Here is a 15,287-nt window from a genome sequence, read left to right on the forward strand (position 1 = left end):
AGGCAAAAGATTTGTGTGAGAGTGAAGAGGTTTTTAGCTTTGTAGCTCTTGTCAGAGCTCTGCTAGATGAAAGCAGCTGGAACTCCCCCATTGCTGGAAAAACTTGCCATGGGGCTAATTTGTAAATCTCACTGGTCTACAGGATGGCCAGAGCCATCTGTATGAAGCACAGATGCTTCTGCTGCAGTATCAGCAGCTCCAGTCTCATCCTTGGCAGGAACGCAGCCATCATGTTGTACTGGCCAAAATTCCCCCAGAAGAGAGAATCTAACCCATGAATGTGATATGAGAGATTGTGTCACATTTTCCTCTTAGTCTCTGTTACATTAATGAAATCTGGTTGTTGGTGAAATCTGGACTCAAGCCTTCACCATTGCCCTAAACCTTGAGCCCCGATGTTTGTCCTTCACTGTGGAGCTGCAATTGCCAACAGGGCCCAGGGCCAGCTTCAAAACAGCCCTTTGGAAAATCAGTGACTGATCATGATGAACTCCCACCTCCCTTCTTCACACATTCCCTTCTCAGCCTGCTCAACACCCCCCAATAAATGAGGGAGGTGTGATTTACCCTTATGAGTGCTCTGTTGGTGTGTCCCTGTCATAGTAAAGGCATCTCAGTGCTTTACAGCTCTGCCTTCAGAGATGTTAAAAGCTATTTTTCCTGGTCCTGTCACTGCTGTAACATCGAGTCTGGCATGAGGTTGGATATTGCCTTTCCAAGGTGTACTAGCTGCTGTTAATGATTCACTGTGTATTGGAGTGTCACATCTTGAGTACTCCAGGCTTTCATTCACTCCTAATCCTCAGATAAATAAACCATCCTGTTACCACTCAGATGCAGGGAAGCTCTGCCCTATGATTCACTTTCTGTTAACTGTGCAATGGGCGTAAGCAGAATATGAGTGGATTTCTTCAGCAGAGGACTCAGGCTGAAGAAATAGAGACCTTAGGAACACCAGAAGGATCTTAGATCATTGGACATGTTGGGGAATGCCAGCACCAGAAAATGCTGCCTCTGTTCCTCCCTTGTGCCTGCCTTGGGGGCTGTGCCCTAACTGGCCATGCTGGTTTGACACTTTTGAGGCCAGGCACGGACAAAAGCTGATCACTCACTCTCCCCTGCCACAGCTGGCCAGAGGAGAGAAAAAATTAATGAAGGGTTCATGAGTTGAGGTGAGGACCAAGAGGGAGAAAACACTCCAAGGGCAAAACAGGTTCAACTTAGACATAGAAAATGAGTTTATTACTAACAGAATCAGAGGAGGATAATGAGAAGTAAATTAGCCCTTCCCCCCCACTCCCTCCTTTCCACTGACAGCACAGGGAGACAGCGCATGGGGGTTTTGGTCTGTTCATCACGATCACAGATTTTGTTCTGCTGCTCTGGGAGAAGAATCCTTCCCCTGTGAGACCATGGGGTTCCTTCCCACAGGAGACAGCTCTTTCTGGGTGGATATCTGGGTGGATAAGTGCATCTCCCATGGATCCCCAAGGGCTGTGGGTGGATCTCTGCATTCCCCATGGATCCCCATGGGCTGTGGGTGGATCTTGGCATCCCCCATGCAGGGGCACAGCTCCTTCACCATGGTCTCAGCATGACCTGCAGAGGAATCTCAGCTCTGGCCCCTGGAGCACCTCCTGCCCCTCCTCCTGCACTGACCTTGATGTCTCCACGTTGTTTCCCTCACATGTTCTCACCTCCTCTTCTTCTACAGCTGGAATTCAAACTGCGCCACTACCTTTGTTTTGATTTCTTCTTAAATATATTATCACAGAGGCATTACCATTCTCTAATTGGCCCAGCCTTGGCCAGCAGCATGTCCATCTTCAGAGCCATCATGGATTGGATCTGCTGGACATGGTGGCAACTTCCAGCAGCTCCTCACAGAAGCCACCTCTGTGGGCCCTTCACCAAAAACCACACCTTGAAAAACCAACACACTGGCTTATTGAACTCTCTGGTGGAAGAAAAACCTTTTTTTTTCTCAAAGTTGTCCTGGCAGCTCATTAAACCACCATAGCCACTGAATCCTTCTCCTTATCATGGAACTGCTATCAGGCCATGTCAGCCTAGTTAATTTGTGGACCAAGCAGTACAACCTAGAGATAATTTCAGCAGGGATAATAGCAATGTCATTCACAGCCCTTCACTGGTCTGCTGTGGGAGCTGGAAGAGATATTTGTTGATGATACCTGTCTGGTTTTGTGCACATAGTCACTAAGCTTGTGCAAGCCTGTGCATGCTGTGTGTTCAGGTGGCCCTTAGCTGGCTGATGTGTTTCTATGTAGTCACCGTGCTTAGCTTTTTGGAAAAGAGGATCTGGAATCCTCAACGGATCTGGAAAAAGACTTTCCTTTTCTGCAGAGCCGGGGTTGTGGCAGGCTGTAGGACAAATTCAGTAAGATAACCTGTGAGGACCAAATTCTGGCAAATTATTGGCAGACGATAAAGTGACTCTAAAGAAATTCCTCTTCCCATGGGGTAGTTATGGAGGAACACTTATATTTGTGGCACTTAGTATTAGGTAAATTCTTACAAAGTGTAGGAAAGATAAAAACAAGATGCTTAGGGAAGAAGCATCTGACAAGTAGGCTGGGGAGTGCTAATGTGGGTAGTTTGCTGTGTAAAAGGATGCCAGCTGTGTAAATCAGGATTTAGCTCTGCCAATCCAGGCAAAGATGATGTCTCACTGTTAGCTTGTTTTACATTTTTTATAGAAGGAAATCAGCAAACACAGCTGTACACATGGGGAAATCTTTTATCCCAGATGAAAAAATTACAGTGTACACAGCTGTACCTCAGCCTTGCCTAGTTCTTAATGCCTTTTATGTTAAAGACTTCTATCACTTTGAAAATAACCACTTAGGTTCCAATATTTCACTTTGGAAATAACACAACAATATAATGGACATCTATCAAAATTACTTTAAAAAGTCTAAAGTACTAAATGGAAAACATTATCCTTTCTTTAGGAATTTTGAACCACCCCTACACTTCTGAAGGAGTGAGAAAATTTTCTCTTAGATATTACAGATGAAACTGTTAAGTCCCATCATGTTGCTGTAAAGGCACCTGAGAGTGAATTATTCCAAACCATTCTGAGAATTATACTTAAGGTAAAGGTTCATAGCAGGAGGGCGACCTAGCATTTTATTCTTCTTCTGAAACCATTTTTCTGCCTACTGCCTTTAGTAGTTAATCACCTAAAAGCCTTTGCTAGAAACCAGTCTTACCCTGTGTCAGGTCTACTCATAGCACTTGGGACAGTTTTCAGAGCTGGCTGATGACTATCATGGCAAGGTTTTGCTTTGCCTTTCATGGCAAATCCCAATGGAGATTAAATCTGTTGCACTGATTATATTTTGTACAGAAGTTCAAAACCAGGAACTGACTAGAATGCCATGAAATTATCTCTACACTGATTCCCTACCAGATATTACCATTGAAGGGTGTCTTTGTCCATTGTACTGATAATGATAGATGAGCAGTATAAAACTAAATCTTGTCATTTGTCAGCAAAGCTACTGGTCTTTTGCTGAGGGGCTAACAGAACACGTTGGAATTTTGAAGATGAGTTTAAATATTTACAACAGGGAATATTAAGGGATACTGGAAAAAAAATCTTCTCTAAAAGGGATCAGATATACAAGCATCACTTCAGAATTGTCCAGAATAAAAGTCTACCTATTCTACTTTCCAACCAACCACATTTGGCAGATCTACTTTGGGAAAAAAAAAAAAAAAAAAAAAAAAAGCCTTTCCATGCTTTTAATAGAACAAAAGATCAGAGGTAGAAAAGATTTATCAGGTCATCCAGCCCATCTTCCTGATAATAGAACATTGTTTTCTGAAAGTGCATTTTTTTTCTAGTGCTTTGACTAGTTTTAGAAGACCTAAATGATGGATGGTGTTTTTATCATTAACCTTGGGAAACAGTTCCAGAGCCTAACAAATCTCAGTGTCAGGCTTCTCCACATTAATGCCTCTGCTTTGTCAGTAATTTCATAGGTTTATTCTTGTTGATTTTTCTCCAAAGTGTAGGCTCCTACCGAGTTTAAGAACAGGATTAGATATTGCAGATAAATCTTGACTATCCATCCTCATGCAGGTGGGCTTCTTCTCTGCAAAGCAGTCTCTTGGAAATCTAAGATTATTTCTTCACTGAAATGAGCAAAGGGAAATTCCAGTCTGGACCTGAACTGAAAATCATGGCCATGCAAGTTGCAGAGAGCAAAGTTGCAGAGAAGAACCTTATCCGTGAAGCCAGTGAATTACAATGGGAAATAAACTTGGGATAAAGCTTAGTTTCTGCATCCACAGTGGTTAACCAGCTTGGCATGGGAAGGGACAAGGAACACTCATGCTGCCAGAGATCAGCTCTTTGCTGCCAAGGTGATAACATTTTACAGCATGGCAACCATCATGTCTGGTTGTCCTTTGCCTGTATTTTGATTGATTTAAACATTTGCTCATCTTTTAAGAGCACTGAAATCCAAGGGATTTGGACACTATGACAGTAAAGCCAGTCACCCTTAGTCAGAAAAGAAGAACACAGCCTGGAAAGGGGCAGAAAAGGGCTGTGGAGACAGAGAGCTCTGAGTGCTCTGCAGGCACCAGGGATTTGTTTCTGTCTGCACACACAACAAGAAGGCAAGCACCAGGAAAAAGATGAGAGCTGCTTGGCCTTCAGGACAGCACTGCCATGAAAACAACGGGCAAAGGCTGGTTGTGAATAAATTAATGTGGAAAACAGAAGTGTTCTCTTCATATGGGAAAAGGACAGAAAAACATTTCTGAATAGTTCTGCTACTTTTTGAGAGGGATTGTATGATCTGTGAGAATTGTAGAATCATCAGGATTGGAAAAAGCCTCTAAGTTCATAGAGTCAAAATATTAACCTAGCACTGTCAGATCCACTACTAAACCATATCCCTAAGCACCACACCTCCATGGTTTTTGAATATTTCCACGGATGATGACTCCACCACTCCCCTGGGCAGCATGTTCCAATCCTTGACAACTTTTTCAATGAAGAAATTTTTCCTAATATCTAATCTAAATCTCTCCTGGCAGAATCTAAGGACATTTTCTCTCATCCTATCACCTGTTACTTGGGAAAACAGACCAATGCCCCCTTGCTACAACCTCCTTTCAGGCAGTGGCAGAAAGAAATGGGAAGGAATACCTGTTCAGCTAGTTAAGTTAGTTAAAGGACTGAAATTTTTAAGTTAGTTTCTGTTAACATTACCCTAATGGAACAAAACAGAAATTCACACTCTCTTTCACTGTTTCACAGATCAACACACATTGGTAAAAGCAGACTTTCATGTAATTAAATCAATTTGATGTAAAATTATTTCCCTGTTGCTCAGAGGCCACTACAACCTTTTCACAGTACTCAGGCTTCATTTAACATATCGTTTGAAGGAGGATTTGGTTTTGTAAAGTAAAACAGTTTCAAAGAGATTGTCACCAGTGAAGTAAAAGGCAACACTTGCTAGGCTTACAGCATGGGCAGAAGATGTCAATGAAAATTTTTTTTACTGAAGAATACAAAAAGAAGTGCTTTGGATCCACCAGCTCATTTTATATTAACAGTTTGCTTTGTGGTCCATGGGTTTCCCATTTCCTGTTTCATTTGTAACTTGTGAGTAATGTAAGCCATATCCAAGGGGAGGAGCTCCCTGTAGTTTTTCTTATTATAACATTATTTATATCTAAGACTTGGACTTGAGATGCATGTTGAGGATGCTTCTGTGTAGGGAAAGGACAAGCAGGATCTCAGCTGTCCCTCGGCCAGCCCCACTGCCCTAGGAACTATGCTTTGCTTACTCCCCATCACTTGAAACATTGTTTTATCATGCAAAAGAGTGGAATGCATGGGTACAGTGCAGTGGAAAAGCTGTGCTCTTCCATCACAGGAGGAGGAAAACATTTAACTTTGGCCTGCATCTATAGATAGTAGTGATGCTATGAGGGAAGAGCTATGATTGAACATTCTTCCCTTCAGATGAAGAGCCAAACCTAAATGGATTTTGCCTAGACTGAATTTTTGTGCTAAGATTACTTAGTTGACTAAACATAAATGTCTGTGCTATTTGATGGGCCTTTTGTGTCTAAGACACATCTGGGAGCTGACCAATATAATACAGGAGAAAGCAGACACCTGTGTTTTTCAGCAGCCTGGGTTAGAAGCTGGAAGGAATACACTGGGGCATCTCAGATTGCACATATCTATATTTAGGTAACCAAATCCTATCAACATTGTCTAATATGCATCATACAAAGCACCAGCAGAACAATAAAGATGAGCTGGGATAAATACATCACCACCAAAAGCCAAAGGGTGGTGACACAAATATAACTGTCTTAAGTTGGAGAAACTCCAAATGTATATGCTGCAGTTAATTGTATGCCAGTTCTCTCCTCATGTGTAATGTGGTTCAATACATGTGGTCTCTGCATTCTTAGAGATATGGAAAACTGGCCTAGACAAGGCCCTGATAATCTGATCAAACATCAAAGATAGTCTGTTTTGAGTAGGGTGTATGGCCCCCTGAGGACCCTCCCAGCCTAAGTTATGCCGTGGTACTGTGATTTTTCCAAAGGGAAGGAGATGGAGAGGAGGATGGTGTTGAAATGGGGAAGATCTTTGTCTTGGAATAGGTCTCACATGCTATCTGCCAGACTGTCACCTTCAGATTGTAACCTCAGAGAGCTAATGCTGGGATCTGTCTTTAGTTAAAATTAGTATCAGGTAGAAACCAGTGATGAAAATCAACTCTTGTGCCTGACATAACCTCTAAAATGATCATATAGACATGTGAATTTCAGCATAAGCTCTCAAAGAATTGGATAAAAGATAGGAAATAGAAGACATATGATAAATGATCATTTGTCATTATGGAATGGAGTTCTACAAGGAGATTGCTACAGCTCATTCTGCCCAACATATCAATATCTAGGAAAGAAGGACAAAATTAAGATACTAGAAACAAAGTCCAACTCTGAAGAACTGCAAAATGTATTGCCCTAGCAATAATATGGTAGATAAATTCAGTGTGAATAAATAATACAAATGCACAAAAAATGGTCCAAAGCTGTCTGAATAAATGATGAGCTCACATGACTTTACTACTCATGAACACAATCTCTGGATACCTTGTTTACAAAGATATTATCTTCATAAACATTTTGTCAGTGCTCACACACTTGGAAAAACCAATCTGATCTAGGAGTTTTTAGTAAAGGGCTAATGAACAGAGTAGTGAGTATGTGTCATGGCTTAAGCCCCGTGCAGCTGCTCTCTCACTTCTATGTGGTGGGATGGGGAAGAGAATCAGAAGAGCAAAAGTGATAAAAATCACGGGTTGAAATAAAGACAGTTTAACATGTAAAGCAAAAGCCACATGTGCCAACAAAGCCAAACAAGGAATTAATTTACAACTTCCCATGGGCAGTCAGGTGTTTAGCCACGCCCAGGAAAGCAGGGCTCTATTACATGTGGTAGTGACCTGGGAAGACAAAATGCCATCACCCTGAATTTCCTCCCCCTTCTTCTTCTTTCCCCAGCTTTATGAGCTGAGCCAATGCCATGTGGTGAGGGATGTCCCTTGGGTCAGCTGGGGTCAGCTGTCCTGGCTGTGTCCCCTCTCAGCTCCTTGTGCACCCCCAGCCTCCTCTCTGCAGGGCTGAGGAGCAGAAAAGGCTTTGACTCTGTGTAAGCCCCGCTCAGGAGTAAATGAAACATCCCTGTATTACCACAGTGTTTCCAGCACAAATCCAAAACACAACCCCATTCCATGTACTACCGAGAAAATTAACTCTACCCCAGCCAAAACCAGCACAGTGTGTCTCTATATAAATATCACATCTTAGTGTGTGTTCCTGCTCCCCTGTCTCAGGGGAGTTATAACAAAACTGTGAAAGGTTCAGGAACAGGCAACAATGATAATAAAAGTATGGAACTTCTCTGCAAGGAACAATTAAGCTGATTAGGAGACCTCAGGGACTACTGAGGGGATATATGATAGAGGTCTATAAAACCATGAGCGGCCAGAAGTAGGCACATCAGTAATTATCATTCCCTGTCTCTTCCAAGAATGAGATTGGTGGGCACTGTGTGCAGCTAGAAAATGACAAAGTGCACAGAAAGAGAGGGATCTTCAGGTGTTATGTGGCTGAGCTGTGGAGAACCACACTAAAAGCTGCTGTGGGTTCAAGAGCTGACTACCAGATCATATGAAACCATAGAGGAACAGAATTACTTTATCGAAGAAAAATCCATTAAGGTCTACTGAACATAAAGATGTGACTGCTCTTTCATGATTTTGTCCTGCTTACTGTTGGCAGGCAATTAAATGGGGAGGTAGCATGTTTGCCCTCATGATTAAAATGTTTCCCTAAGAACTCTCTTGTCTACTTACACAGGTTGGAAACTACTGGAAAATGGTGATCTGACTCAGTACAGTGATTCCTATTTTCTCTTGTTCTGGTATTCCTGGAGTCCTGCAATCAAAATGCTTAGAAAATACTTCTCAAAGACGTCCACAGTAAAGATGTCCATAGCAAAGCCAGGAAAGCTTATGCCTTTTCACCCCTCAAGTTTTCTTAAAGGGCAAAACATGCATGTTTTTAGAAACCGCTAGCAGAGCTTTCAATTAAACTCATCTATATTCAGCTACTAAGCAGGCTGGAGTAAAACTCTCAATCCAGCCCAGTACAGGAGAGAGCTCAGCTGCACTGCCCTGGGGGCTGGGCAAGAAGCAGACAGTCAATTAAACCTGACAGTCAGAGCACAGCACAGCACGCTTGCTAGATAGAGTCGTTATCCCTTATTACTTAAATAAAACAGGAGGGCACTTTGTATAATAAAGGACTAGTTAATTGTAGTGCAGCTCTGTTTTCTGGCATAATATAGTCATGACTAATCTGTCAAATTAGAAAACACAGATTATTTTATGCAAGTTTTCTTAAGATCAGGCCTTTTCACAACTGCAAGCCTTTTTTTTTTTTTTTAATAGATTATGATACAATAAGCTTTTTTCCAGTAAAGCCTCTCTTTGGCTGTGAGAGTGGATGTGCTCCCCTGTGACTGACATTATCTGTCCTGCCTCTCTCCAGGGTACCCCACAGGCTTCCCCCAGGGATGAAAACTGGCTTTGAATGTTACTGCACTTTTCGAGCTTTACAGACAAAACACATTTCTCTCTAGCTAAAAAGACCTTTCCTTTTTTTGGTTTCCTCAGCTGGAATCATCTGCAGGCCTTGTGGCCACGTGTATCGACAAAGAATAATCATCAGATGATGAATACTCAGTAAGGCTGCTCTGAACCCAACCTTGACCCAGCAAAAGCCAGTCATGGGGATGGAAGATATTTGGGGAAGGCACCTCCCACATTTAAGTTTCCTCTTGGCGTACTGTAAACTGACCTTGAGTTTTTGAGCTTCTCTGCGGAAGAACTGCTTTTCTTTCTGCCTGAGAAGACCCCAGGATATTCTTACTGGAGGACTTAAACAATGGTAAAGACTTTTTTTGAGCTTCTTCAGTTGTGCTCTGAGACATGATGACTAGGCTACATGAGTCTTTGAGGTCTCTTCCAGGCCAATTTTGTGCAATTCAAGGATTTTTGAGATCAACCCATTCAATGTATATTTCTAAATGGAATTTGGCACAAATCTGCTTCTATGTCTCTTCAACACTGAATATACACTCATGGATTCTTCCTTTCAAATAATTTCAGTTTATGTGCTTTCAATTAAAATATTATAAAACATTTATTGCTTCTTGCTGCAAAGCACTGAGGACGTTTACATTTTAAAAGACACTCTCCATACTGAATTTGTGGTGCTTGCTGCTATATTGCTTGCAGTCTTGCCTCCAGTTCTGTATATTTGCCAGCTGTTTCCAGCACAATCCTTGGATTTCACTGAATGTTCCCATATGGATGCTTTCTGGAGCTGAACCCACTGAGTTTGAGCTGTTTGTTATTGTGGCAATATAGAGACTAGAGATGATCTGTATTCCTAAATACAACGGGCTGATGAAGAGTTCGGTGACAAAGGAATCCCAACAAAGGCAAGGAGCACAGTCCAGTGTTTGTTTTGCCACAGCATCTCCATATGGCCATATGAACTTGTATCTTAGATCCCAGTGGGGCCCAGTTCATGATCTCCTGCCTCAGAGGAGTTCCATGAGGTTGGGCATGTCATGACCAGAGGGCTGGTCCTGCTGGGACAGGGGTGAGATGATGAGGGTGGCTGTGCCAGCTGATCAGTGCATGAGTAAAGAGTAATGCACAAAACTCCATTATATATGTTGTATTCCAGCCTCCCTATTCTGCTTGCCTTTGTCCTTTTTAAAATTAGAGTCAGGTCCTCAGAAATATTTAGTCAAAGAATTTATGGGAACTTTGATGAGCTAGATTTTACACCCCAGATTTGAAAGCTTGATACTTAAAAACCTTTGAGTCAGACCCTTCACTGGAGATAAATAGCAACAAAGAGATCTTTTCCCATAGAAAACCAAACCTTTGACCATTCTGGGACCCCACTCAACTTTTTTCTGACAGATACTCACCATGAGCTTCAGCCATGAGTCCTCTGTGAAGCTCCATCTGCTCACAAGATTCTGTGAAACTGCAGCTACAAGCATCAGTTGTCTTAAAAGTGCTTTTGTTACTTCTAGCTGTCATTTTCTTGCCAAACCCACACCCTGAACTATCCCATCTAATTATACTCACTGGCCATCTTTCCCTTTTTTATTGGCAATATTTTTCTTGTTAATTGTGCATGCTTGGTTTTAAAGAATGGTGCCTGCCTTTTCTTATGTGACTCTGCAAGGAATATTTCTGCATCCTGGGTAGTTTCTCTGACATGTTTATGCCTTTCTGGTTACTGTGAAAAATGCAAGACATATTATGTACTGCAGAAAACCAGGCTGGCACTTTGCAGTTTTAACATTGTGTCTTATTGTGTAGTTAAAATAAATGTACCTGGAATCAGCTTTATTACTTCTATTAGTCGGTCCAACGTCTGGATTTGCAGGAGTTCTTCCAGCAGGATGTTAAAGGGAAATTACCAGCTGCTCAGCACAGCCCCCATACTCAGTAGCACCCAAGGAGCAATCAGCAACTCTGCAGAGAAACTCAGGGTGTTCCTCTGGGGCTGTATTAGGGCTCTGAAGTCAATCTCTTCCCTCCAGGTACTACAGTTAACATGTGATAGACTGTCAAACAGAAATTAGCACCACAGGAATAGGAAAGAAGATCCACAGAATCTGTTTGCACTGGCTGTTCATTTTTAATTTCCATTAAAAATGTTCTGCCTTAGATATTTCAAAGGGTTCCCTCTGAATGATGCTACAGCATTCACACAGGACAGGTTTATTCAACACTGCTAAATTTGTTCAATAACTATGTCTGTGATGACCCTCCTTTAAGGTCAAGGAAGCACTTAAGATTTGAAAGGGAGGGTTGTCACTCCTGTGTGGTTTGAAATGTGCTACAACCATTCCTGACTGACAGCTGTATAAAGGAATGAATATGGCAATCCAGAGCTCAGCACAATTTGTGGTCTTGCGAGTTTCTGCAACTCACATTTGCTGGCAGTGCCTTAAATGGTGTATGTACAGCTGAGCAAGCCTCCCTGGGGTCCCTTCACAGACTCAGAGGTGCTTATGATGCAGTTCACCTCTGTGAACTGTGCTCTGTGTTTGGTTAGATGAACCACATCAAAATATCTGTTGACTGTGCTGGTTAAATCTCCACTGACCATTCACAGACCAGATACTACCTGAGGTAGACACTTGTATCAGACACACTGAATGTTAGGCCAGGTGAGTTCCACACAACTGGGCTTTGATTTACATAAAGATTCACTAAAGATCCCCTTTGATCTAGCTGTCCTTGACTCTTTGACTCTAATTTTAACTGAAGACATTGGAAACATCTCTATTTCATCAGAGGAACCTTGCTCTCTGTATCTGTTGGTGAAAGTAATTTCACAGAATCACAGAATATGCTGAATTGGAAGGGACCCACAAGACTTATTGAGTCTAACTCCTCTTCCTGCCCAGGACCATCCCCAGGAGTCACACCGTGTGTCTGAGTGCTTTGTCCAAATCTTTCTTGAGTTCTCCCAGGCTTGGTGCTGTGACTGCTTCCCTGGAGAACCTATTCCAGTGCCCAACCACCCTCGGGGTAAAGAACCTTTTTTTAATATTCAATCTAAACATCCTTTGACACAACTTCAGGTCATTCTCTCAGGTCCTGTCACTGGTCACAAGAGTGAAGAAGTCAGTGTCTGCCCCTCCTCTTCCTCTCACAAGGAAGCTGTAGACTATGGTTAGGTTTCCCCTCAGTCTCCTCCAGGCTGAACAGACCAAGTGACCTCAGCCACTCCTCCTACAGTGTCCCCTCGAGGCCCTTCACCATCTTTGTTGCCCTCCTTTGGACACTCTCTGACAGCTTCATGTCTTTCTGACATTGTGTCACCCAAACCAGCACACAGGACTGCAGGTGAGGCCCCAGTGCAGAGCAGAGCAGGACAATCCCTCCCTTGCCTGGCTGGTGATGCTGTCCCTGATGTCCCCCAGCACAGGGCTGGCCCTCCTGGCTGCCAGGGCACTGCTGGCTCATGTTCAACTCACCACAGACCAGGGCCCCCAGGTCCCTTTCCACGGTGCTGCTTTCCAGCCTCTCATTCCCCAGTCTATCCACACATCCAGGATTGCCCCATCCCAGGTGCAGAATCCAGAGCTCTCCCGTGTTGAACCTCCCATGGTTGGTGATTGCCCAGTGCTCTGATTTGTGAGGTCTCTGCAGGGCCTCCCTGCCCTCGAGGGAGTCAACAGCTCCTCCCAGTTTTGTATCATCTGTGAACTTGCTCAGCATCACTTCCAGTCCCGGTTATCAGTGCTGAGGAATGTGCTGAGGGAGGGAGGTGGGTTAACTGTTTAGTCCAAGAGGATCTCAAATGAGTTGAGATTAGGGCAGGTTGCTATGGCTGCACCTCAAAGTTTCTCCTAATTAGAACTAGTGGCTTACCAGTCTTGCTTAACAGACATGTTGAAGTTTTGAAGAAAATTCTCAGGACACATGACAACATAAAGCAAACTGGGAGTCAATTAGTTATTTTTAGGAGATGTATTTTTTCCTGCTCGTGAGAGGTCTAGAGGTGAGAGGAAAGCTCCTGTTGGCCATGTGAAAAGCCCTGTGAATATTCCTCCATATGTGCATGTCTGCATTCTCAGGTCTGAGATACTTCCAAGAGAGAGAAAAGGAGCTGCCATGGTGTTAGTTCAGGGAAAGGTCTGACTGATAAGCAGCAATTTATATTTTAGCTAACATCACTGGAAGTGCCCAGCAAACAGGCCCCAGTATTGAAAACAAAAGATTGGTTTTGCTCATACAGAGTAGCGTTTCTGAGCCTAGATTCAGCTAAGCATTTTTGTAAAGAAATAATTTTGTTAATTCTACAATTTTACCTAGGTTTTAATCAGATCCTGTGCTCAGATGTGAATTTTTAGCCGCTGTAATTCACTGGCCCAGGAGAGCTCAGCTCAGACACTATGTTTGATCTGCAGTGAAACTGTTCTTTTCATTCACTTTCCCAGCTGGGTTGCCTCTGGCATAAAGGGTCAAGGGATTTGGAACAATTTTACCTGGTTCCAGTTTTCTTCCACCCACATTGTAAGAGATCACACAACCTTTGGCATCCAGTGCCCAATAAATACAATAGGCAGTGACAACTGAAAGCAACCAAATATTCTTTTGGGCAGACATCAGCAGATCGAGGATGAAGAAAAAATTAGAATTATGAAGGTATTCAATCTTCCCAAACTGAAGAAGCAAGGAGAAGCAGCAGATGCAATGAGTGCTTCCTGGAGGAGCCACTGGAGACCAGGGTGATGGTCTGTGGTCCCAGGGGAAGGTGTGGAAGGACAGCATGTGTTAGTTGGTGCTATGCAGGTAAGGAACCACCACGCTCTGCTTTGGTTTACACAATCTCAACTTGTGTTTATGAAGGATACTAAGCAGAGGAGTGGGTGTCTCACCCCAGCTTATTTCATTGTGTAATTCCAGGTAAGACATTGCTCTTCTGTCATTTGTGGAAAAGCCAAGAGAATATCTCCATGTCCCTGAAGTAACCATTGTCAGTAAGGCACTATGGGACTGTCACTGGATTTGTGACAGGTCCTACCCCTATTTATTTCATTAGATTATATAGTATAGCACTGGAAGAAGAGTATGCTCTGAAATTGCAGAGATCACATTATGACCAAAGAAGGGTCAAGTGTAGAACACTGAGAGGACAGAATATCTTCATGAAGAGGATAGAACACCTAATCCCTTCTAAGTGCAAAACAAAACAAACCAGAAGTTTTCAAAAAATCAGGGAGAGAAAATTTAGTCACCATTATGACTGATCTAATTTCTGTCATATTCTACTTTATAATTACATTTTCTGTCTAATCTGAGGGACAATTGAGCTGTTTTGCAGCATTCAGCTTCTAGGAGCCTTCATAGATCTGAATCAGATACCTACTCTAAAGATTCTAAAGATTCTAAAGATATATCTCCTTTCCAAACCATAACAATAACTAATTTGCTTAATTTCTCATGGATTTTGAGGAAAGACAGGTTGAAGCTTTCTTCTTTACTTTCTTAGCTAAGAACATTGACCATGGGCTCTAGAGATTTTTCCAATCCTTTTCTTGATGTTTATATAATTTATGTGAGGAGCAATTTGAATAGTGACTAACTCTCCAAATACCATATTGGCCAAGTTCTGGACCTGCTCTGGGCAGTAGAGAAGCATCTATCTGGATTTCTGTAAGGCCTCAGACACAGTGCCTCATGACATCCTTCTCTGTAAACTGGAGAGAGAGGGATTTGGTGGGTGGAGCGTTTGGTGGAGGAGGGATTGGTAGGATAGTCACATCCAGAGGTAGTGGTCAATGGCTCAATGTCCAGATGGAGGTCAGTGACCAGTGTGTCCCTCAAGGATCTGTACTGTACGCTGGGATCAGTGCTACTCAATATCCTCATCAGTGACACAGACAGTGGGATCGAGTGCACCCTCAGCAAGTTTGCAGAGGACACCAAGCTGAGAGTGCAGCTGGCAGGCCTGAGGGATGGAATGCCACTTAGAGGGACTTGGACAAGCTCAAGAAGTGGAACCATGTGAACCTCACGAAGTTTGACAAGGCCAAGTGCAAGGTCCTGCAAGTGGGTCTGACCAGCCCCTGGTACAATACAGGCTGGAGGATGAAGGGATTGAGAGCA

General features: G+C 42.9%; 1 long non-coding RNA gene across 1 annotated transcript in view; it reads left to right on the plus strand.

The window, feature by feature from the left end:
• LOC148225575 (uncharacterized) overlaps window positions 1-11,021 on the plus strand; it is an 82,824-nt gene extending 71,803 nt beyond the window's left edge. Inside the window, exon 2 of the long non-coding RNA XR_015808519.1 lies at window positions 9,249-11,021. This is a non-coding gene — a long non-coding RNA (uncharacterized LOC148225575). The remainder of the gene's footprint in view (window positions 1-9,248) is intronic.
• Window positions 11,022-15,287: the final 4,266 nt, after the last annotated feature.

The sequence above is a fragment of the Sturnus vulgaris genome, chromosome 1 (genome assembly GCF_052056855.1).
Source record: "Sturnus vulgaris isolate bStuVul1 chromosome 1, bStuVul1.hap1, whole genome shotgun sequence".
Lineage (NCBI taxonomy): Eukaryota > Metazoa > Chordata > Aves > Passeriformes > Sturnidae > Sturnus > Sturnus vulgaris.